This window comes from Xiphophorus hellerii, chromosome 17 (genome assembly GCF_003331165.1).
Source record: "Xiphophorus hellerii strain 12219 chromosome 17, Xiphophorus_hellerii-4.1, whole genome shotgun sequence".
NCBI lineage: Eukaryota > Metazoa > Chordata > Actinopteri > Cyprinodontiformes > Poeciliidae > Xiphophorus > Xiphophorus hellerii.
Window position 1 is genome coordinate 2618456 of NC_045688.1, and position 2609 is coordinate 2621064.

Below are 2609 nucleotides of genomic sequence, written 5' to 3' on the forward strand. Positions count from 1 at the left end.
CTACAAATACAGGAATTTATTTGTGTACTTGCAGTGTTTCTAATGCCTGGCTCACTGCATATTTTGCCTAATTCTAGTTTAATGTGTGTATCTGATTAACTCTTAAACACTGAGCTTTAATGGGTCGACAGTCCCAACGTTTTCATTCAGCTTTCTCAGTTTTCAGATGTTAAAAAATGACGTTTATAGCATAAAACAGGTTTTTAGTTGAATTGTCTTGTGTTATTGATTTTAAATTTAAACTAAAGTAGAACTGGTATTCCTCTAAAATGAATCTTTCGTTTCAGAAAATGCATCTAAAACTGATTGCTAATAAAGAGAAGTCAGAAATAAAGGATGGTTGGTTAATAAAGCAAAGGGCCGTCCACTGAATCTCAATCTCTATACTTGATGTAATCTGTGATACCACAAGATTCTTGAAGGCATTTTAATGACAAAATCAAAATATTAGAACTGCTCTACAAGCTATATTTCCATTGAAATATGTGAATTTTGAGAAATATTGCAAAAAAGAAAGAAAATGTTTGCATCTAGTAGTTTGGATTGAATAAACCAGGCTACACAAATGGTGATTCTGTCAGACGTTGATGTTACTCATTGCTGTAATGAACAGGAAGTATGAGAGGTAGAAGTTTGTTACGTCAGAACTTATTCGGTAATTGTGTTTCCATCTCATCTTTACCGTATTAACTCTTTCGGAAAAGCCAAAACCAAAGTTAATCGAGCAATAAAAACTTTTTTGTGAAACTGAGGGAGTTATTTTGAGTTTCAACGTTTCCATCAACCGTTTTTAATCAGTAGATATTTCAAATTGCGCATAAAAAAATGTAGATGAAAACACGGCTTGGTCGGACAGAGCGTCTGCTCTTCTCCTGCTTTTGTTAAGCGAATTCCAGAATCCTAAGCAAACAGGAATCTGGTCCATACAGATGAACTTTTCTGCTTCTGCTGCTGCAGATTTGTGGAACAAGCTTCATTTGATAGTCTGGTTGCCATGGTTTCTGATTGTTTTCTTATAGACCTTTGTCAGAGTTGGGTGATTCTTATCAAAAAGAACCCAGACAAGTTTTGAAATAAACTCGTAACTTTTTGAATTAGTACTGTTTATGAATGCTGGAATGTAAGAGCAGTTAAGTGCTTTATGTCCTGAACAGAGGAAGTAATGAGGCCATTGGTAAATTCCTGTAAGTAAAGGGTTGATGGATGTTCAGTCCGCTTTAATCCAACTCCAGTCCATTTCTCTAGAAAGTCCGTTTTGTTTGGTGAGGTATGAATGCGTCATCGAACTCCGGTCCGCCTGAAATCCTCCTGTTGAAGTGAACTCTGGTTCGGTTTGAATGCATGTGTGAACGTTAACCACTCCAAAAACAGTAAGTGGACTACAGCGCAGAGCATTCTGGGTAAATACAACCAAAACAAAAGCACTAACCTCATGCTAACGGGACAAATAGCTTGTGGACTTGAGCCAAAAGTTTTGTGTCGTTTAACTTCAGTGATTCTTGGTGTAGCGCCCCCATAGGTGAGGAGGGGAACAGGTTGTTTAAAGCAGTGGTCCCCAACCACCGGGCCGCGGACTGGTACCGGTCCGCGGACCAATTGGTACCGGGCCACGCAAGAAATAATGAACTACTTCCAGATCTTTTATTATGAAAATCCTAAACCAGATTTTACCGGTTACATCTTGCGCGTCAAAATTGAGCCAACTTGCAGCAGAATGAGTAACAAAACAACATCGGAGTACAGTGAATCCTCGCTATTTCGCGGTTCACCTTTCGCGGTCTCGCTGCTTCACGGATTTGCATCGTGCGTTGTGTTCTGCATTCTGATTGGCTAAACAGTCTCTCTGCTTCTTCTCTACCTGTGTGTCAACAACGTTGCGGTATAATATGCACACGTACGTAAAACAGTTTGCCATATTTAACACAATCGATGGTGGCATGTCGGTTTATAAGAATCTTTTTGCCCAGAAGAAAAAAGAGCGACAGCAGCTACCGATAACTATGTTCTTCTCTCGAAAAAACACACCTGCACCGCGGGCTTTAGAAGAAAAAAAAAAAAACCCGCTACAGAGCGGAGTCAGGCTGCAGCGGCTCAGTCAGAAGAGCAGTGAAATACACATGAGTCACTATTTGTGCTACTGTACTTTGTTTTCTTTTGTTTTTTCATAATCATTTTTTATTTTCTCCCGTTCTAATCCAATGACTCAGGTCGCGGTGGGGCGGCGCTGATCTCGCAATTCGGGCACGGGAATCCGCTTTCAGTTCATATTAAAATTATTATTTTACAGTACAGTAGTTATTTGTAAAAAAAAAAAAAAAAAGTTTATACAGTACTTTTTATTTATTAAACAAATGTTTGGGCCTGTAAATAGGTTTTGTTATTTGGTTTTAATGTATTATGGAGTTTTTCATTGTATAATAATTGTAAAAAAATAAAGGTTCCTACTTCGCGGATTTCGCCCCCTGCCCCGGACTCGATACTTACGACGCCGCCGCAGCAAAATTGCGAAGGGCTGACCGGTCCGCGCGACTAAAAAGGTTGGGGACCACTGGTTTAAAGGGTTTAGTTGGTTTGACAGTGAGAAAGAGAACCATTGCAGCTGAAAATGT